The following is a 22,730-nucleotide window of genomic DNA, read 5'->3' on the forward strand; positions in this document are numbered from 1 at the left end:
AAGGTTGAAGCTGGGCATGGCGGCACATGCATGCACTAGAGGCTGAGGTGGGCATGGAGAGTTTGAGGCCAGCCCTGACTCATGGTGAGATCCAAGCTATAGACAAACAAGCAAACCAACAGATGCTGTACCATGTCCACTGCACTGTAGACTCCATAGCCCTGGCCAAACCCCCAGAAAGGATGGGTGTAAGATGCAGCCCTAGTTTTGTGCTTCCCTCTATCCTGAAGTTGAAGGAAAAGCTTGAATCTGGCTTCTAGCAAGTGAGTTCTCCACCGATGTTTTTTTTTTTTATTTTCTCTTTCATTTTTTTTTTCTACTAGTAATTCCCTGTTGACTTTTTTGTGGTCTCCAGAAGCAGGTTCCTCGGGTTTACTTAGCTCATTTTGAGTTATTGAATGGTGGAAGTGCATCTGCTTCCCTCAGCCTGCAGGATGATTTTGGTGTTCCTGCCTTACTGGGTTTTTTTTCCATTTGTAATGTCATATCAGAGTGTTTATGGCCACGCCAAGACGTGTTGGCAACACTGAAATGATCATGGCCCACTGAGACTCACTTCCCCTCCTCTGCGTGTTATTTTTTTCTTCTAAAATATTTATACATAAAAAGCACATATAATGTTCCATAAATTCAGTACGTGCAATCATATCATGAGTTCTGATGTGAAAATACAGTGTTTCATTTTGGCTTAGTTTTCCCTTCCTATGTATTGACCTCTCAATCTACATTATCTCCTTACAGGCCGCCAGTTCCTCATATTAACAGCCTACAGCATAGACTATGATATTGTTCTTTATGCTCATGTGCTCCTAAATGAGTGGCTACGTATAATATACAAGCACTCGTGCTGTATATATGAATATAAATATATCCATAGAGAGGTTTGGTCATTACTTTGCAGAAATTTGAACATGCACATATTTTTAAATCTTGCTCTTTCTTAATAATAACTCTCGAGTGACTGGATGGCATTCTATTCTGCAATATGCTGCAATTTATTCAGCCATTGCCTTGTTGATGAGCAATCCCTATGTTTCTATTTATTTTATTTAGTCCCTCTGAAATAATGCTGTAATAAACATACTTGTATGTATATATAGGTATGGGGCTTTCCTTTGTATGGGCACAGATACCTAGAAGAAGAAGCATGTCAGTGAAACACACACACACACACACATGGCATCAGGAGGAGACATCCTAATTGTACTGGTTAGTAATAGAGCCCTTGCCTACCATGCATATGGCCCTGGGTTCAAATCTTCTCTCTGCCCCCCTACTACCATTATCTGAAGTGATTCACCTTCTCACCAACCCTGTATGGTATAACACAGTTCCTCTGTGAAGACATCCTTAATCAACAATAGAGGCCGTCACTCTTTTTGGTTCCTGACAGTCTCAAGTGACACTTTTATGTATTACTTTGAGAATATTTTCACATTCTCTATGGTCTATTTGGACCCTGCAGTTTTCCTATTGAGTTCCATGTCCTGACCATTTATATTTTTCATATCTCTTTTTCATTAGAAATCGCTGTTGTTTTGTGGCAAACATTTGTTCCTTGTCCATTTTGTTAATTGACTTTGCTTGTAGTATTTTTAGGGATTATTTATCTGCTGTGTGGCAGGCAGGCTGGACTGAGGGTACAACATTACACAAAATAGACAAATATCCCTTCTCTCTTGGACTGCATATTTGAGTAGAGAAAGCTATTTAAAAATTAAATGAATATTGCTTATAGCATTTTAATATTACTTGTAAAAGTTTTATACAGATAAACAGGCCTAGCTTCTGGAACTCCTGGCTTTAGTTAATCAGGGTGCACCTAGCGCTGATTGTGGACAAGGTTGTTTTAGTGTTCTTGTACTCTTTTGCTTTTAAGACATGGCAGACACGAGACTCTGGGTAAAAATTAAATAGCTGCAGAGCTGAAGAGCTGGCTCAGCAGTTAAGAGTACCAGCTGCTCTTCCAAAGGGTTCAATTCCTAGCACCCACATGGGGAATCACAACCTAGAACTCCAGTACTAGGAAATCCAGTGCCCTCTTCTGGTCTCCAAAGGTACTGCACACACATCGTGTATATACATACATATAGGTAAAACACCTATACACATACAATTAAATTATCTTGAGTTCTCAGAATTTCATTGCATTATTTTGTCATGATGACATTAACTCTTTCCTTTCTATTACAATTCAAAGCTATACTTTTTTTCTCAGAATCTATCAAGAACATTACAACAAAGCACGGTGAATCATTAATTACTACGCTGAATCATAGAAAACTTCCATTTTGCAGATAATATGTGGTTGAATGCCAGCAACTATACATGGTCTAACCGACAGATAAGGAATGAAAAAGATAAGGAATGAAAATTAAATATTCATTAAAGGAAATTGCACACTTGATTTTGTAGTGTCATTTTATAGACAGTCATTTGCCTCTGCTCTGGGGATCAGATGAGCTCCACTTCAAGACAGAACATGCTTATTGGTATGGGTGCTCACCGTGTCAGTGGCTAAGATGAGGAGCTGGGGTTGACCTCACTTGATTAATATCAAGTGCATTCTCTGAGGCTTGAGAATCCAATTTGATGCAAACTTTAAAAGCACTCTCCAGAGTCTTGGGTAGTGCTGAGGACTTTAAAAATAGTGCACAGATTCCACACCTAAAACATCCTCCAAGTCAGATATACTCAGGAAATAGGTTAAATGGAGTTCTTAATCTGCAAGAAATTACATCGTAAGAAGAAAATAGAATAGATGAAGAGTTAGTGCAATAGGGACTCTGGATGTCTCCTGGCTCTTACAGGGTTTCATTTGTTGTATATTTTCTAGATATAAACACCATTTAACATATGTGTAATGTGGTCCTCAGCACATAATAGGCATGCAATGATTAATTTGTTCAATTAACAAAATAGATCAATTTATTAGAAAACAGAAAACTATAAAGAAAAGCTTAACATAATTTATAATTCTACCATTCACCCAGATTTAAACTTCCATTATTTTTAATTTCTTGATTTAGATAATATGAATTCTTCCTATTCATCTTAATTTGACATCCAATATTAGAAAGTTTCCTATACCATTAAATGCCCCTATAAAATATACTATTGGTGGTTACAAGTGGTTTGTTATGCAGATTAAATTAATTTAGTTACTTATTGTTTTTCCCTTTCAACATCTAAAGCAGAAGTTCTCAACCTGTGGGTCACAATCAATTTGGGGGTCAAACAACTCTTTCACAGGGTTGGCCTAAGACCATCGGAAAACACTGGTATTGACATTGTAACTCATAATGATAACAAAATTACAGTTCTGAAGTAGCAATAAATAGAAGTAGTAATTCTATAAAAATAGAATTACAGTTCTGAAGTTTATGGTTGGGGGTCACCGCAACATGAGGAACTGCATTAAAGGGTCGCAGCATTAGGAAGATTGAGAACCAGTGGTCTAAAGATTTTCCCCAAGTTACCATCACGAACCCTATGGTTTGCAGGTCTTTGTCCACATTTCTGTGGATTTTCTTAGAGCCGGTTTCTGAGATTGGAATGGTGAGCTCAATCTTGTGAGCATGGTCGGGTATCTTCACGCACATCCCCCATTGCCCTTCAGAGACAGAGTACTGAGATGATTCTTTGGAAGTTGCATTTGGAGCTGGCAAGGAGACTCGATGGGTAACAATGCTCGCCACTGAGCCCAGGGTCTTGAGACTTAGCATTAGAACCATCATGGTGGAAGAAGAAACCCCACTCCTGCAAGTTGTCCTCTGATCTCAGAATGTATGCTATGGCATGAACACACGCGCAATAACTAATTAGTGTCAAATTTCATGTGGTTTGGCTTATAGCCCAGTGGTAAAGAACATGCTTAGTATGTGGAAGCCCAGGGTTTAGTCACCAATGCCAAATAATAAGATTTAAAGAAATTTAAATAATAAAATAATAATTTTAAGATTTTACATTTGCATATGGGTCTGTTTAGTGTTATGAAGAGTTATTTCAAATAAACCTTAGAACAGTGGGAACAGAAAGCCATTAGATCTAATTAGCCCTTTATCTTGACTCTCCTCTGAACTCCCCGTCTCACTTCAAGTTGAAAAGTCTTATCTGCCTCCTTTGACTGTCAAGTTGGAGTCCAAGGACCTACTTTAAGAAGTACGAGAACTTTGGAGGGCATCATTTGAGTCATATCCTCTAATGTTCCATAACCTTTGGGGAGGATGCTATAGGTTGGGTTTCAAAAATTCGCTTCCTTGGAACTGCATAACAGAAAATTAAACTGTGAGAATAAAGTAAACAGAGCGTAAAAGGCCATGGTAACACATCCCGTGAAAACCAGAGGAGAGCGTTGTGGGGGGCATTCCAAAGTGTGGCTGAGCAGTGGGCACTGACAGAAGGCTGGCACTCTGGGGAGTGACTGCGGTGCGCTGTGTGCCCTTGCGGTCCTCATCAAGGGGTACCGTTTCCTCTCTCTTTTGTACAGACCACCTTTTTCAAACTACTGCTTCAAAGCTACCCGCCTTTTTTCCCTCCACCTCATTTTACCTCTCACTCAGACTAATTACAAAGAAATGAATATTTTATCATCTTTCTTACGATAACCTGAGGCTATTGAATCTTGGAGTTGGAGCTACTGTTTAATTCCATCTTTTAAAAATGCTATTAAAAATGACTTTCTTCATCCATAAAATGCGTGTGAGTATTTGATAGAATTTCCTGATGTTGAAACTGGAAAGCCTGATTGTGTTCTAGAGAACCAGTCACACTGGGACACAATTAAAAAAGATGAATCCCTCATAGCCACATTGATTAGGATTCTGTCCTCTCTTCCCATGGTTGCTTTTTAATTAGTTTGTACCAAAGCCTCAACTTGGCCTAAAAGTCCCTTCTCTCCTTCTATCAGAATAAAACCACTCCGATCTCCCTGCCACATAATCACACCTTTGGGGTCTTTACCACGCATGTCCTTCTATCAAATGTCAGAGCAATCATCAGCATAGGGGGCCCTTGTCTGTACGCATGGGAACCCTCTGAGGGTTAGGTTGGTGTGTCCCACATAGAGATATCTGCCTCTCTGTACACCTTTAAAAGGCAATAAGCCACCCTCAGAGAAGGGCAGACAGCATCCTATACAACAGGAGCCAACAGACTAATAAATAAAAAAGAAATCAATAAAGCCAAGCATGTGGAAATTTTTGCTCATCCCTCTCTGCAAATCAAATAAAATCAGAGGGACTTATTTACAATGTGAGGTTCCCAACCCCATCTGTCATGAGAAGATGTGTGTGTGTGTGTGTGTGTGTGTGTATGTGTGCATTCGTGAGCATGTGTGTATGATGGCAACAGTATACTCCTACCAACACCAATTCCATGTCAACAATTGTATCCATCATGGAAGAGGGACTTTATTGAGCTATTTATCTGCTCTGCAGGTCTCATTATCCGTGTGTCTACACAGAGCTCATTCTTGTTAAAGGTTTTCTTTTATGGGTATGAGAGTTTGTCCACACATATGTGTGTGTACTACATGCGTGCCTGGTGCCAAGGAGACTAGGAGATTATTTCATCGTCTTCTGTAATTGAGTTACAGGTGGTTGTGAGCCACCCTATGGGTGCTGGGAACAGAACACAGGGGTATATGGTGGCCATCTTGACCTGTCAACTATACTGGGGCAGGAGCTCTCCAGACACTTGGTTCACCACCATTTAAAGGGTACCCCGTGAGGGTAAGTTTTGGCGAAGTCTTCATTTGATGAACTGAGGAGAGCAGGTTGCCCACACAATGTGAGTGGGCCTCCTCCAATCTGTTCTTGAAAGCTTAGAGAGACAGGTCCTTCTGTGTAACTGAGTTTGTCTGAGAATACCAGAAAACTGTGCGTGGGGGCTGTGATCTGTGTTGATCTCACCAAAGATCACATTCCTCCAGTTACAGCCGAGTCAGGAAAAGGGGCAAGAGCTCATACCGACTATTTTGAAACCAAAGGGTGCAAAGGCTATACGTCACAGAGATTGTTAACAGAGTCAGCGCTGACTTCCAGCTGGGAGAGCCCTTTACCACGTGTCCCAGGCACATTGTTTGGATTGACATTGGTGAGGAGGTTCTTGTGATGGGTCCTGTTAGAAGTCTGTGTGTGAGACCGTCTGCGGTCTGTTCAAGCTGTTTGTGAGTGGAGTCTTGGTCGTGGTGTTCTCTGACTCCGCTTTCATAGACTGACTGTCAGAGATGTGATTGCAATAACAGGTGGTGGAGTATTCGCTCTCCCTACTGGCTGCTTTGAAGCTGAGATGCTGATCTTCTGAATTCAGACTGGCGCGTACATCCTTGACTGCTGTGGAGCTGGCTATGGCTTGAGAGACTGGGGCTTCTCAACCCCCGCAAGCACATGAGATAAATACTTACAGTAAATCTCGTGTGTGTGTGTGTGTGTGTGTGTGTGTGTGTGTGTGTGATGTTGCTTCTGTTTATGGAGGACCCTGATTATACAGCACATTGTTGTTGTCTTTATTGCAAATGACAGAGCTCAGTCTCTCGAGGGTGAAGGACCAGATCCAAGTTCACAGAGAAAGCAAGCTAATCTTGGATTTACTGGATCTCATTAGCATGTAAGATTATGCTCTTAACTACAACTTCAATGCACTGCTTTAAGGGTCACCAGCTTTGCAGAGGTCCCTGTGAGGGCAGTGGGTCGGCAATTATAATTTGGTAAGAAAAACAAAGTCTTTAAATGGTCTTAGGCTCAGCATTATATAGGAATGTAAGATAGGTCTGATTTTCAAAAGCAAAATGATAAGGATGTGGAATAAGCAATAAGTTATAGGAATTTGGACTCAAGCATTTGTGCCACTGTATATGGAATTAGGGGAGGTTTTGTTGCCTCTATATCTGATGGGCCTGAAGTGTCTGCAGGTGAGTGGGGCTGATAACAGAGAAGCAGCAGCAGGTGGGAAGCAAGAAGAAGGGAAAGCTAGAACCTGCACAGCCCCTTACTGCCCCCAGTTTTGATGACATAAAATGGTGCAGAAAATGCTAGTGCCTTTTGCTGTGTTGCTGCTCACACACCAGGCTGGGGGATTGGAGGCCGTGAAATATGAGACCTGGTAGAGCAGGAAGATTGCAGAGGTGGCTGTGGCCCCGTGCCAACAAGGTGAGCCAGCAAGTTTGTAGTAATGTACTCGGGCTGAGATAAGGGACGGTGACCTTTGCTGACCTTGCTTCTTCGTTTCAACTCTCCACATCTCATGCAAACTGCTCCTGGGGCCAAGCCTCCTCCTCCACAGCCACCCAGGAAGAGGAACTTAGGGGATACAATTCTCTGTTAGTTAGCCGACATAGTGCGCCACCTCCACAAGGAACCGTGCTGGGATTAGCTCATTGCAGAGCCCTATGTGACACACACCCATCTCCATTCACAATGCCTCCACCACTTGTTTTTGCTAACAGCCATAGACTCAACTGATTAGGTGAGTGAAATAGATGGTTCCCTATCTCTTTTCTCTTATTGTAAAATATGACCAAGGTCAACTTAAGGAAGAGAGTTTATGGCTCATGGTTTCAGTGGGATAAGGCTCCACCACGCCAGGGAGACACATTGGCAAGCAGCATGGCATGGAAATGGGACCAGGGAGCCAGGAGGTCAACTGCAAAGTCAACCGCATCACCACCAGTAACTGTGGTGCAGCAGAGAGAGCACAGAGGTAGGGAGAAGCTATAGAATCTCAGAGCCCACCGCCAATAATGTAATTCCTTAAGCCAGGCTATACTTCCTAGACCTTCCCAACAGTTCCACCATCTAGGCACCAAATGTTTGACTATCTGAGGAATGGGGGTGGGGGGTCATTCTCATTCAAACCACCACACCCATCTTAATAGAACCGAGACCAGTCGAGGAAGTTCTTTGATTTGGGGTATTAAATCCATAAACATGGGTCACTGTTGGAAGCAGGTTTGCCCACGAATTATATCATCTTAGTTACAAAGACATTGCTGCTGCTCCTGCCCACAGTTTTGGAAAATCACCTACTGCTCTCTGCAAAGTCTACCAAAGCTGCCGGCAAACTGCACTCAGCTATTTGCTCCGAGTTTGCTTATATTCCACGGAAATCCACCTGCAATTTGTAAGAGAGTCTGTGTGCAGAGAAGTTCCCTCTGGCTCCACCAGGAGCTCAAACAAGATAATAAATACAAGCAATAGGATGACGGGCTTCAGCTTGGGTTTTGTAAAGGTTTATATGGTAACTCTAGACTAGGGGGCAATTGTTAGGCATGTTGTCAGTAAGTCTGGCCATGGGTACAGTAAAGGCCACAGTGGAGACTGAGCCAGGTAGATGGATTTCAGAAACACTCTAAGGAACACATGATCAAGTTCTGGTGATGAACTAGGCATGAGGTGAGGGGATAAAACCTTCCTAAGCATGACTTGAAAGTCCCTGTCACGTGAAGTGTTGGATGGAAACTGGGTGCTTTGTAGGAAAGATCCCAGGCCAGCCGTGGGTTCCCAAGGCATTAAACTGAAGGGACTTCTGAGATCCAAATAGAGGTTTCAGTTAAAAAGTCATCTATTTCAGGCCCGGACCTCAGAGGGAAAAGTTGTCCCGAGACAGATGCTTAGAAGTCAAGTGTGAATAAGTGACAATCAAAGCAATAAAAGGAAGAGATTTTCTTTTAAAGAGATAAATAATATGAAGTGGTTATAGTAGATAGGGTGGTAGACAGCTTTTTACCTCATTTTCATTTTGAAGGGAATTATGTCTCATGGGTTGGATATTTACCCTACCCACTCAGGGAGAGAAAGGACATGAGACCTTAACTCTTTATTGACTGACATAGTATGTAGGGGTTCTTCAGAACTTATATGGTGGGGACAATGGCAGCAGTAAACAGGAAGCAGTTTGGACAGGCAGGGTGTCTGGAAAGACTATCCCAGTGAGTGTGTTCCCATGGCATGGCTGGGGTATGTTCTTGGCTACCTGGCAGCGACTGGATCCTCTCCAATGGAGCCTGTATGGCTCTGTGCTTGGTCCTCTGCATATATGTTGCAGATGTGTAGCTTGGTGTTCTTGTGGGACTCCTAACAGTCGGGGAGGGGGTGTCTCTGACTCTTTTGCCTGCTCTTGGGACCATTTTCCTCCTACTGGATTGCCTTGCCTAGCCCCCATATGAAGGTTTGTGCCTAATCTTTTTGTATCTTGTGCTGTGTTTTGTTGATATCCCTGGGCGGCCTGCTCTTTTCCAAAGGGAAACGGAGGGAGAGTGGATCTTAGGGAGAGGGGAGGTGGAGGGAACTGGAAGGAGTGGAGGGATGGGAAGCTAGGGTTGGGATGTATTATATGAGAAAAGAATAAATAAATAAACTAATTAATTAAAAAAGAAACAGGTTCTTGGGACTGGAAAGATGGCTAAGTAGCTATAAATACATCCTGACTATTCTCACAGAGGATAAGAGTGCAGTTCCTGCCCCTTATGTCAGGTGACTTATGACTGCTTGCAGCTCCAGCTTCAGGGGATTTCTTCTGACCTTCACAGGAGCTGCTGCACGTACACACACTCCCTGCCCGGCCCCTAACACACATACGTGTAATTAAGAAAAACATCTTGAACAAAGGGTTCTTCCTCTTCCTTTTGGGAGCTGAGTGATACTAAGCTAAGTTAAGTAAGGCCAAGCATGCTTTCAAATAAGAACTTTGATTATATAATACGTATTGTGTGTAAGTACACTCTGTGGTAGAAATTACCACATTCCAGTGTAATGGCACATTTGCAGATCTGCCTCCCTATTGGACTCTTTTTGAAACTAGAGTATGTGACTCACTTAGTAACTGTAGTTCAATTTAATCAATTTCAATGAGCTAGAATAACATGCCAAAGAAAAAAGGAAAATAACAGGATAGAATAAAAAAATCAGACTACGTATTTAAGTATTTTTTATTCAGCTGTTATGTTTGTTATATGTAATGACTGCTTGCATTTGATAGTGACATAAAATACAGTAATATAAACCAAACTCACTTCTTCTAAAGCAATGGTTCTCAACCTTCCTATTGCTGTGCCCCTTCCAACCATTATATTATTTTTATTGCTACTTAATAACTGTAATTTTGCTATTGTTATGAATCATAATGTAAATATCTGTGTTTTCCGATGGTCTTTTGGGAATTGTGATACACAGGTTGAGAAACACTGCTCTAAGGATATAGCCAGCCTTCCAGAAAGTGTTGCTTAACCCAAACAATCATAAAATGTTATATAACCTACAACTTCCTAACATTTCTGGAACCCATCAGAGAGGTGAGGCTTCCAGGTAACCAGCTAACAGGAATTACAAAGGACAACAACAACAACAAAAAGTCTTCTAGAGACAGATGGGAGCCACCACTGAAGCACCTTGGGCAGCACATGATAAGAGAAGACAAGGTAACTCGCTTTTAAATAAGAAGCAAAAGGGGAGAAATGGACACCCTTAACAAGACTGTGTGACTAGAAGCATTTATGTCCCTTATTACTGGAAACTATATTGATTTGAGGCAATTAAGAAAGCTACACCTAATCCTCCACGATATCACTGACTGTCTATTTCAAAGTAACTTTCAGAAATATCCAGACAAGGCTCTCTGCTCCTCCCTGTTCTAGAGAGAGCCGCTTCTTTTCCTGCAGTGCCAGCCTCGTTCCAGAGACACGATGGTGAAGGTCGGAGTGAATGGATTTGGCCATATTGGACTCCTGGTTACCAGGGCTGCCTTCACTTCTGGCAAAGTGGACGGTGTTGCCATCAATGACCCTTTCATCGACCTCAACTACATGGTCTACATATTCCAGTATGACTCCACCCATGGCAAGTTCAAAGGCACGGTAAGGCTGAGAATGGGAAGCTTGTCATCAACGGGAAGGCCATCACCATCTTCCAGGAGCGAGATCCCGCCAACATCAAATGGGGGGGATGCCGGCGCTGAGTATGTTGTGGAGTCTACCGGTGTCTTCACCACCATGGAGAAGGCTGGGGCCCACTTGAAGGGTGGGGCCAACAGGGTCATCATCTCCACCCCTTCTGCCGATGCTCCCATGTTTGTGATGGGTGTGAACCATGACAAGTATGACAATTCCCTCAAGATTGTCAGCAACGCTTCCTGCACCACCAACTGCTTAGCCCCCTTGGCTAAGGTCATCTATGACAACTTTGGCATCGTGGAAGGACTCATGACCACAGTCCATGCCATCACGGCCACCCAGAAGACTGTGGATGGCCCCTCTGGGAAGCTGTGGCGAGAAGGCCGTGGCGCTGCCCAGAACATCATCCCTGCGTCCACTGGCGCTGCCAAGGCTGTGGGCAAAGTCATCCCAGAGCTGAACGGGAAGCTCACGGGCATGGCCTTCCGCGTTCCTATCCCCGATGTGTCCGTCGTGGATCTGACATGCCGCCTGGAGAAAGCTGCCAAGTGTGATGACATCAAGAAGGTGGTGAAGCAGGCATCGGAGGGCCCACTAAAGGGCATCCTGGGCTACACTGAGGACAAGATCGTCTCCTGTGACTTTAACAGTGACTCCCACTCTTCCACCTTCGATGCTGGGGCTGGCATTGCTCTCAGTGACAATTTTGTAAAGCTCATTTCCTGGTATGACAATGAATTCGGCTACAGTAACAGGGTGGTGGACCTCATGGCCTACATGGCCTCCAAGGAGTAAGAAGCCCGCCCTGGACCACCCATCCCAGCAAGGACACAGCAAGAGAGAGGTCCTCGGCTGCTGAGCAGTCCCTGTCCTAACTAACCCTTGACACTGAGCATCTCCCTCACAGTTTCCATCCCAGACCCCCAGAATAGCAGGAGGGGGCTTAGGGAGCCCTACTCTCTTGAATACCATCAATAAAGTTCATTGCACCTCTCAAAAAAAAAAAGAAATATCCAGACAAGTATATTCCTATTTATAGAATAGATATGATCCAGAAAGGACCTGCTCTGCTAAAAATATTGGCCACTTTAGGGGCTGGAAAGATGGCTCCATGGTTAACAACACTGGCTGCTCTTCCAAGGCACCAGGGTTTGGTTTCCAGCACTCACATGGCCGCTCACAAACATCTGTAACTCCAGTTTCTGGAGATCCAATGCCCTGTTCTCGCCTCTGAGGGCACGACACACAGGAGAACGTATGTGCCAGCCTCCACAGACACTGCATACACGTGATACACAGATACCCACATGGGTAAAACACCCATACACATCAAGCAAAAATAAATAACCCTTTTAAAATTAGTCAGTCAAATCCATTTCCTTTGATTATCATCTCTATTTAATGCTGCAGTTTCTCAGTCAAGTGACCCCTCAGCTTAAAGTTTCTCTACTTCCCCTCCTCTTCCAAATCAATTCATTATCAATGTATCTAAAACACCTTAAACCAAAGGCATTTTTTTTTGCAGGACTGTGAAAGTCATTTCTAAAATTAGCAATGATCTCTAAATTTAAGGTTCCTTAAAAGGGAGGATATTGATCCTCCCATTTAACAAACTGTAAGGAAATGGTGTTGGGTAGTAACAATGTTATTCAAAATATAAATATTCATGTTCTATCAGTGTTGTCCAAAAGGTCATTTAGAGCTTTTAAAGTTATTGATTTTATTATAAAACTAAATAATTATTACAAGAATGTAAAAAAAACTTCTTGTCATTTTTTTACTTAAACTTATTGAGAAGTAAAATATTATTCTATGGAAATATTAATTATGTGCTATTTTCAATGATTTTCTTCGATGGCTGCATCGGTGACTTTTATGCCATTGTGCTCAAAATGCCTGACAAAAATGACCTCAGAGAGGGAAGGTTTTTTTTTAGCCCAAAGTTTCAGTTCGTCATAGTGGGGAAAGAATGGCGGAGCAGCTCAGTTCATGGTGGTGGGAGCATGTGGCGCAGGCTCTTCACACCGTGGTGGAGCAGAGAGACCCTCAGCGGCCCACCGCTGGTGACTTGATCTGCCTAAGCTAAACCCACCCACCCATTAAAGGGTCCACAGCCTTCCAAACTAACGCCACCAGCTGAGGAGCAGTTGTGTAAAGCGTGTGCCTTGGAGCTGATGTCTCAGATTCAAATCACAGCTGTGGAGAAGTTAAATGTGGGGTCTTCTGTGGCTGTCTCTGTTTGTCCTTTTCTTGGCAATATCGGTAGTTACCATCATACACCCCCTAAATGCAATTTCCTCTTCTTCAACGGCTGTGTTAGAATTTTCAGTGATGCCCCTTACATTAAGGTAATGTCTCCTCCCACATGTTTTATGAGTTTTGCCAGATCTGACAATATCCCTCCCAACATAGCTTCCTGTCTATATTCATGTTGAGCTCTGAAGTCCACACTCTTTTGAGTTGAGTTTCTTTGGGTGCCTTGAACAGGCTGTCCCCTCTCTCCTCCAGACAACCTAACACAGTCTGAGGGAAATGGGCTGTAAAGTGAGCAATGGAAGAAGATATTCTGTCATTTCCCCTTACAGTTTCTCCATAGAAGCAAACAAAAGAATCCTCAGAGAAATACCTGTTATCTAACCTAAAAATTCCCAAGTGTTAGTTTTGCTGCAGGTCTCTGCTCCCTCATGTGTACATTATGGCACTGACCTGGAGTTCCATGGTACTTCTGAGAAAGCTGACTGGGAGAGTTTATCCGGGTAACTATTAATTCTCTGGAAGCCATAGACTCCATCCCACCGTGTAGGATACACTCCTTACTAAGAGATCCAATTCTGAGGGACATTCTGTCATCCTTTAGGCCCTCTCCATGGACATTTTGGACATGCCCATGGTCCCCATTCCTGAGAAAGACTTCTACATCATGTCAACCAAATAAGAAAAATCTTGAGCAGTGACAACAGAGATGGGAGAGTCAGTCTCCACACATAATGAGGCATAGTGAGACACTGGATATGGGTAGGAAGGAAAATGTGGATCCAAAGATGACTTTGGTGACAAGTCCATTAGCCAAGAAAGAACATGGAAAGAGAGTCAGGGAAAATGATTGCATGTCCACCATACCACAAACTAGCTTAAGGTCTATGGAACAGCACTGTACTAGGGAAAAGGTATTTATTTTGATCTGTTGAAATTACAGTGGTATAAATTTTTTTATCTGGGGCCACCTGGAAATTAATAAATGGCATTAGGCAGACAGGATTACATGAGCAAACAGACTGAAAACTCTACTTGCAATTTTATTTCTTGAACATTCCTCTCTTTTTATTAAAATTCTGCCTCTTAATCTACTGCCAAAAAGACATGTGCTGTTTGCCCTGAGGTGTCTTGCAGAGCAGCATGGATTTCGGTGCAGGCAATGGGCAGAGAGAGAGAATGAGCTGTGCTTTCTCTCTCTCTAGTCACAACGGCTACACTAGCATTTCGATGTGATGGGCATACGATCAGTACCCTCAGTGCGCTCCTCCCAGAGGCAGCGTGGGATTCAGGGTTGGGTGTTTGCATTCATGCCTTTCCATTTTCCCAAAGGCATGGTGCTTTTTAACCCAACAAAGAACTGAAAATGTATTATTTCACAGGGCTCAATGTGAATTTTGAAAATGAACCAACAATAGACACATGCCAACATATGCCAACACATGTATGTGACATTCAGTATAATTTCTAAACCATATTTTAAAGATGAATACAAGTAAAATTTTAACAAAAATTTTGCTGTGTGTTTCTGTGGTAAATTGCTGCTAAGATGCTGTAGGATAATGCTTTTGTATACTGTAAAGATTTGTCACTCATATTGGTTTAATGAAATGGTGATTGGCCAGTAGACAGGCAGGAAATATAGGTGGGGTGACCAGACTAAGAGAATTCTGGGAAGAGGAATGTCTGTCTGCCATCACCACACAGATGCAGAGGAAGCAAGATGAGAATGCAGCACTGAGTAAGATACCAAGCCACATGGCTAAACATAGATAAGAATTATGGGTTAATTTAAGTTGTAAGAGCTAGTTAATAATAAGTCTGAGATAACAGGCCAAACCAGTTTATAATTAATATAGCCCTCTGTGTGTTTTGTTGGGACTGAACAGCTGTGGGACCAGGCAAACAGAAATTCTGTCTACACTAAGACATAGAGAAAGAAAATGACAAATTAGAAACTACTTACCAACTCTCAAAATACCAAAGCTTTCATTTATGTTTAGATTATTATATTTATTCATGTGTCTTAGTGTTTTGCCTACATGTATGTATGTGTACCATATATGTTTACTGTACCCTTCGGAGGCCAGAAGTGGTTAACCGATCCCCTGGAATTGAAGTTATAGATGGTTCTACACTTAGGTCCTCTGTATGAGCAGTAAGTGCTCTTAACCACAGACCCATCTCTCCAGCCTGAGTCTACAGCATTCTGAAGACAAGTATATTCAGGTTATTTGATGTGTACTTATTCTTGACTTCAACTTTCAGAATTTTTTTTTTGACAGGGTTTCTCTTTGTAACAGCCCTAACTGCCCTGGAATTCACTTTGTAGACAAGGCTGGCCTCAAACTCACAGAGATCCACCTGTGGAAATATATATTTTTATAACAAAGCCAGAGAAGGACATTATATCATACTATTCTACAATGGAATAGTTAACCAAGGTTCTTTTCTTAGGGAAACCAAGAAGGGAGTTCAACAAATGGACTTCTTTTTTTTTCCTTCTTTATTGTTCTCTTTGTTTTATAATTTTTCCTACAATGAAAATACATTGTATTTAAAGAGCTAAGAAAATAAAATTTTGGTAAAGTCTATTAAAACCTCAAATATTAAGATTTTTCAAAGCCCAGACACTAAAATGAATATTGATTTGCATATTTGTGTATGTGTGTGCATCTAGGTGTGGTGCATACAGGTGTGCATGCATGTTGAATGTATGTGAAGGCCAGAGGTTAAGTAAGTCATTCTTCACATTGATTTTTGAAGCAGGTCTCTCACTGAACCTAGAACTTGCCAACTGAGACAGACTGTCTTCCCAGTGAGTTCCAGGATCCCCATCTTGGCGTCTCCAACACTAGGGTTATAGGCATACGCTATTGTGCTTAGGTTTTTATTGTGGTTTCTGATGAGAGGTTGAACTTGGGTCCTTGTGATTGTGCAGGAATCACTCTCCTGATTGAGCCACCTCCTCAGCCCCAATATTGATTTTTTAAAGATTCAATAAAACAGCCACAAAACAACAAATTCAATTAAAGGAGCTCTGCTTCTTTAAGATGAAAGAGTCCCTCAGAAAAGTTTGAGGGGTGCATCTACCTTGTAGTTGGGGTACCCATCCGCTCTGCCCATTCTGAGATGTTGATAATGAGAGTGGATTTCTATGTGACAATCTATCTAGCCAGGGCATGCTTTTGATACAGAGTGCTTGTAATTAGAGTTATTTAAAATAGCCATAAGGCTATAGCTCCCAGCAGCAAATCAAAGACACAGGAGCTGAAGAGTTGACTCACCATCTTCATTCATGACTAACGGAGAGCAAGAAAGAGTCAAGACGCACGGAAACACTTTAAATCCTGAAAAAGATCAGTTGTAATTGCAAGAATCAAATTCAGATGACGCCAAGGGGAAGCCTGAAAGGAGCTGAGACAAATAACAGAGACCTTGAAGGCAGGCAGGCAGGCAGGCAGGCGTGCAGGTGATTCCCAGCTGTCTGGGACTGGATATGGATTAAGTGGCCCCATAAAGGTTCATGTGCTGGAATCTCGGCTCTCAGTGAGGTCGCATTAAGAAAGAGAAGATGCAGCTCACCTGAGCAGCATAGTAGAGCCAATCCTGTTGGCAGAGGTGTGGATGAGCCATCTCCGAAGCTGTGAGCATGGGAGTGCTGTCCCCATTACTCATCTGTCATGTGGTGCCATAGGTAGGAGATGCCCTCCCCCAGTCCACTCTCACCCCATCCATCAATGCCTGAGGCAGGTGGGAGAGCTGGCCCCGGGGCCATATGAGCTGGAGAGCTGCTCCTGCCCTCCACCAGCAGCACCACTCTGGAGAGCAGGCCTTGCACCTCACCTGGGCAGCCTAATAGAGCTAACCCCATTGGCGGAGGTGTGGGGAAGCCAGTCCCGATATTGTGAGCATGGGAGAGCTGTTCCATTCCTCATCTGTCATGTGGCAGCATGGGCAGGGAAGAGATGCCCCTCCATCAGTGCCTAAGGCAGGTGGGAGGCTGGCCCTGAGGTCATATGAGCAGGAGAACTGCCCCGGCCCTCATCAACTGCAACACTCTGGAGAGGGGCCCCTATACACCATGCCGGGGCAACGCTATAGAGGTGACCCTGAAGATGTAGGTATGTAGGGAAAACAAATTCTGAGGACATGAAAGCAGGAGAGTCGGCCCCTTCCCTTGCTCATCTCTGCAAGAAGTGAACTAGCCAGGGCAAGGCAGGAGAGCTCACCCTGGTAAAGAGAAAAAGGGAGAGTTGGTAGGTTGACCAACCTTGCACTAACCAGGGTTATCAGTTGACCCACCCCAACATCCACCCCATCTGTGATCTGCTGGAGCATGTGAAGGAACTGGTCCTGCAGACCCAAAGCTACAGGATCTCCCTGACACAGGGCAGCAGCGGGATAACCAAGAGTCGTCCCAGTGAGGACCCAGCATTGATAGTGTAGCAGAAACCAGAGGCCTTGAACCAGACCAATGACTCTTTGCAATGAAGACTTGCAAGGAAAGATATTAGTATAAAATGGGTTTACTATGTGACTCAGAAGAGACTGATTTTTATCTTTCTTTTATTCTTTTTTTTTTCTTCTTAAATTTTATCTTGCAGGGGAGTTTGCAAGGGCAGAGGGCAGATTTGAAGGGATTGGGAAATGAATGGGATAGAGATGCATGATGTAAAAGACACAAAGAATAAGTAAAAAAAAAAGAAAAGAAAGAGGAGAGAGTTTTAGATGTGGACTATAGTGGGGGATGGGTAGGTCACTGGGAACTGTGTTCTCAGCAGGAATTCTGAACATTTCACAGAACACCACTTAGTTACAGCTAGAGTAGGTGTGTTAACGGCGCAAGGCTGGCCCTCCCCCAGTCTGGCCCCTTGTCCACCAAGACTGGCCCTCCCTCAGCCTGGCCCCTTGTCCACCAAGACTGGCCCTCCCACAGCCTGTCCCCTTGTCCACCAAGGCCTTCTGCATTTGCTCCCACATTGATGGTATTCACCTTGAGAAACCCTCAAGACCTGAGAAGGTGCTGGAGCTATCTATGTCGTTGATCCTCCAAAACCAAGAACTAAAGAAAACTCTTTTCTCTATTAGAAACCCAGACCTGGGTCTTATACATCAGCTTTGTCACCAAATGCATTTTCGACCTCCTGAACCTCAGTCTCTTTATTGGTGAAATGAAGCAAAATGGCAAAATGGCAGTAAGGACTAAGGAATGTGGCACAGATACCACTGGTGACACACAGCGTGGTTAAAAGAAAAACTAACCTTAAACTTGGAGGTTGTTTGAAGAAGCCTATGTAGTATGTGTCGTGGTGCCTGGCACCGGAGGATGTTCAATCGTCAGCATGCTAATTATTATTCTCACTGAGTTATCACATCCTTGCTCATCTGAAACCACACAGACTCAGCCACTGCCCGCGGGAACAGAGATCATCTTCAAACTTGAGTTACTGGCAAAGAAGGCTGGGCAGATCTGGCTAAAAATAACAAAAATCCCAGGAAGGCAAAGAAGAAACAATAATCACTTTATCTTCTTCCATCACTTCTGACGTTTCTATCTCTGGAGGTCACAGACCAGGCAAGTGTGTAAATCTATAGGAAACCACGAGACCCCAGATTGAATGCGCATGAGTCACTGAGTCCTTAGAGGGCTCAAACCAGAGCTCTTTGAGTTCTGAGGACCAAAGTTCTTTCATGATGACCCTAATAGAATGGAGCCACTTGCTTTCCCACAGCAGAGACAGGATGGAGACATGCATGGCAAACTCACTAATTTCTCCGTTCATTAATAAATACACAACCTGCCTACCCTATGCTACAGCGGGGTTGCTGGGGCCCCTTCTGTAGGAAGGGTGTTGTTTGCTCCATTTCTGTTTACAGAAGTCCACTGATTGGGGCTGGTGAGATAACTCAGAAGGATGTGCCGTGTAACCATGAAGACCCAAGTTCCACCCCCAGGCACACCGTAAGGAGAAGCTGGGCATATAGGTTCATGGAGAAGCTATAATCAGCTGAACACTTACAGACAGATCCCTGGAGTCTTCGAGACAGCCAGCCCGCCCTGACAAGTTCCGTGTCGGTGGAAGACCCTGAATCAAGGAAGCATTAGTGAATGACTTGGAATAACACCTGGAAGTTGACCTCTGGTGTATGCACACACTTCTGCTTATTATACAAATATATGCAATGTTTCCATGTAAAATTGGCTTCTTATTAAATTAAAGGGCCCAATTGTAGTTTTTTTTTCCATGTGGCTGTTTAAGGCAACACATGATGTTCATAACAAAAATATTGATTTTTAAAGTTGTGAAGACATACATAAAATCACCATTATTAATGTGTTTTAAAAATTAAGATTCTGGGATGGATGGTGATATTGTATACATTCATGTGGATAATTTATTCGCCCTGAAGTAAAGATGATTAAAATATAATTTGTAAGTTATGTGTATCTTGTCTCAATTTTAAAACTAGTACTCAGTGTTTCAGTCTGAACTTCATGTGTTGCCCAAGACCTCTACAAAGAAAGACTGTGACAATGAGGCCCTGTATCACAATACTGCATAACAAGACATACACGGAAAATATATGTTTTACAATTACACTGAGCATTAAAAAACGTGAGTGGAATTCTTTTTAGATGGCTCATCAATTCCCGTAAGTTTGGATTTTCCCGATTCAAATCTGTCCATGTAATTAGTCTAAAGGGGCTCCAAGCTGTAGGGATGCAATCAACAGCATGTCAAATCCTACTTGGACACATTTTGTCTTTTACGAGGAAATTATAATTTTTGACTAATGTATTTGTGCCTTTACAAGATAATTGTAGACTTCTACTTTTTACACCACCAACGTAAGCGGTTCTCTCTGCACTATTCCAGTTCCTGGAAATGCTAATGCAGCCTTCTAGTCACGGATTCATCTTAAAATTCTGCCAATAATACAGACTAGAGAATACACAAAGACTCCTATCACTGCAGCAGAAACCTGGAGGCACGTTAGAAAGGACTCAGACATTTCCTCAATGATCGCTTGCCTGATGCCACGCAAATGGGTCTCAGAAGCATCTTCCCGACGATTTCACTTCCTGGGAGCTTTGCCACGTCTCTGCTCTTGGCTCAGAGGAATTGGGCCAAATCTGAAGCAGAATGTATGCATGAGAGACTCAGGGGGAAAGCCATTTTTAGGGTATCTGTTAGTAAGTTGTCTTTCCCCTCTGCTGGCATGTGGGCTTGAAAGCGTGCTCCATATCCATTTGGTTTCACTTCTAGAGTCATTGAACTGTGTGGCCTTTGTTGCATTCTATGAAGACTCTTCTCCTGTGAACTAAAGAAAAATAATGGCCCACTATATATGCTGAGTAGGTTTCTTGCAAGAAAAAAAATGGTCTTGCAGGTTTTCATGATTATCAGGGGGCCCATCCATCATAGGTGTGGTGGGTCTTCTCAAATGCACAGTGGTACTGCAGAGTCTGCCCACCACCAGTTATCACAGAGCTCTGGAAACCAGATTCCAACTCTGACCTTTGCTTTCTCTTTGGCATCAATAGTTCCTTTCCAGCCCCATTTGCTTCAAGTGAGACTGCCACTCAAAGCATGAATATTAGAAGGGGAAGGTACCTGGTTAGTGTTTGGAAGACAAAGTAAGGACAAAAATCATTAAAGAATTCCAGGAATTGAGCTGGTAAAACTATGTCTGGTGAGATTGCTTAAGTAGCATTTGGGAACATGGACCCTAGAGTCAGACTGTGTAGCGTAATCCCTGGCTTTACGGCTTAACTGTATGATGCAGAGTGAGTTATTTAGCATCCTTCCAGCTCAATTTCGCCATCAGTAAAATTGGAATAATAATAGGGCTTCCAAGGATGCTTCGATGAAATGAATTATTGTCTAGAATAAAATCCAAGCCACACTGAGCAGTTTCTCATGTGGTACACGGGAAGTATTATGTCAAGTGCTGTTCATTCCACCTTCTTATGACCCCCTTTTCTACCCTCACTCGATTCCATTGACTTCCTGTCCCAACACCTCTCAGATATCTGCCCTTCTCTTGTCTCGCAGCGGTACGCTTGGCCTCGAAGCTTGTCATTTCTTGCCTGATGCCTGCAGCATCTTTCTCACTGCTGTCTTTGACATTGCTTGTTCCCATCCACCAACTTCCAGAGGTGTTATTAGGCAATCTCATGACATCATTTCCATTCTTCTGACTTCTTTTCAAGGAGAGGGGAGCTCTAAAACCATGGCACCCCAGGCTCCCTTATTAGGCTTCCATTATGCTCTTCCGGGCTTATCACAAGCAGGACACCTCCGGTTATCATGTCCTATTACCTAGATACCCCTTTGCATAGTGTTTCCCACCAGCCTGTAGTGTCCTGTCTACTTATCTCAAGGTTTAGCTCAATTATCCCTTCCTTGGTGAAGCATCCGCTGACTCCTCCTGGGAAAGTCACCCACTTCTTCCTCTCTATATAAACTATAATTGTTTCAAGTTCCATCAATGAAGCCACTTATCACACTGCACTGCAATTTCTTGCTCTGTGAGCTGCTTGGAGAGAAAAGTGTAAGCACCTCATCATACATTCACTTATTCAATCACATTGGGTGACGCTTGTCTCTTCTCAGTGCTAATACTGGTGCCAGGCTCAGAAGAGATGTCTGTGAAATCATTATTAAGTCAATAAATTTATAAGGCCATTGTCATACACCGTCTAAATGCATCACTTTTATCATGCGCTAGGGAGAAAAAGCACAGACCTCTCTTGGAAAACTCACATGGTTGAATCAGCGGGAGGGCTCAGAGGCAGGTAAAGGAGCTGGCTACCAAGCCTGAAGGCCCAACTTTGATCGTTGGAACTCACAAGCGGGAGGAAAAAAAGTGATTCATACAAGTTTTCCTCTGACTTAACATGCACATGGTGGCACATGGCACCCCAGTCATGTGGTAATTGGAGGCATGATGCCCTTGACATGGAGTATGGACAGGTCCTGGTCTCACTGTTAGGAGCCTTACAAACAGACCAAGCTATTCAACTGTTACAGACATGCAGAGGGCCTATGCCAGTCCCATGCAGGCTTCTCAACTGTTGGTCCAGAGTCCATGTTCTCCCAGGAGCTCAGGTCAGCTGTCTGTGGGTTCCTCCAGTAAGACCTTGACCTCCTTGGCTTGCATAATCCTCTTCCCTCTCTTCAGCAGGACTCTGCAGCTCAGCCCAGTGCTTGGCTGTGGATCTCTGCATCTGCTTCCAGCAGTTACTGGGTGAAGGAACCTGTTCCCCATGCAGGATTACCTTGCCCAGCCTTTATGCAGCGGGAGGAGCTCAGTCCAGCCTCAACTGGATATGCCCTGCTTTGTGCAAGCCCACGGGAGGCCTGCCCCTTTCTGAATGGAGACTGAGGAGGAGTGGGTGGGAAGGTGGGAAGATGCCTAGGGGAAGGAAGCAGGAGGAGAGGAAGGAGGCGAGACTGGTCAGTATGTAAAACAAATGAAAAAATGTTAATTAAATAAAAGAAAGGAAGGAAGCAAAAGAAAGGAAGGAAGGAAGGGAGGGAGGGAGGGAGGGAGGGAGGGAGAGAGAGAGAGAGAGAGAGAG

The 22,730-nt window shown here is 43.4% G+C and overlaps 1 protein-coding gene and 1 pseudogene across 1 annotated transcript in view; one reads left to right on the top strand and one right to left on the bottom strand.

Moving 5' to 3' along the window:
- The window catches only part of Tmem108 (transmembrane protein 108), a 423,034-nt gene that overhangs the window by 347,215 nt on the left and 53,089 nt on the right, over nucleotides 1–22,730 (bottom strand). The gene's annotated exons all lie outside the window — the stretch shown is intronic.
- On the top strand, nucleotides 10,667–11,755 carry LOC101994635 (annotated as a pseudogene).

This window comes from Microtus ochrogaster, unplaced genomic scaffold (genome assembly GCF_000317375.1).
Source record: "Microtus ochrogaster isolate Prairie Vole_2 unplaced genomic scaffold, MicOch1.0 UNK33, whole genome shotgun sequence".
Classification (NCBI taxonomy): domain Eukaryota; kingdom Metazoa; phylum Chordata; class Mammalia; order Rodentia; family Cricetidae; genus Microtus; species Microtus ochrogaster.